Source organism: Sinocyclocheilus anshuiensis, unplaced genomic scaffold (genome assembly GCF_001515605.1).
Source record: "Sinocyclocheilus anshuiensis isolate Anshui unplaced genomic scaffold, SAMN03320099.WGS_v1.1 scaffold87, whole genome shotgun sequence".
NCBI lineage: Eukaryota > Metazoa > Chordata > Actinopteri > Cypriniformes > Cyprinidae > Sinocyclocheilus > Sinocyclocheilus anshuiensis.
The window spans coordinates 74,892-75,148 of NW_015549609.1; positions in this window are offsets into that span (position 1 = coordinate 74,892).

A 257-nucleotide genomic window follows, 5' to 3' on the forward strand; every position below is an offset into this window, starting at 1 on the left:
TGTCCTGCTCCCCATGTGCCTTCCCATGCCCTTATTTGGTTAGTTTCCTGTTCCTCCCCTGATTAGTTAAGTTCATTTGCTCCCAGGTGCGTCTCGTCATCCCCTCCTCCTGTGTGTGTAACAAGTGTTCCCAGTCCCTAGTTCTCTGTCCGCTGTTAAACGTCTTCCTGAGTTTGTCTCCCTTGGTTCCTGTAAATAAAGTCTTGGTAAAAGTATTCTCCAGCGTCTCCTCGTTCCTCGTGTATGTGCATCGTGAC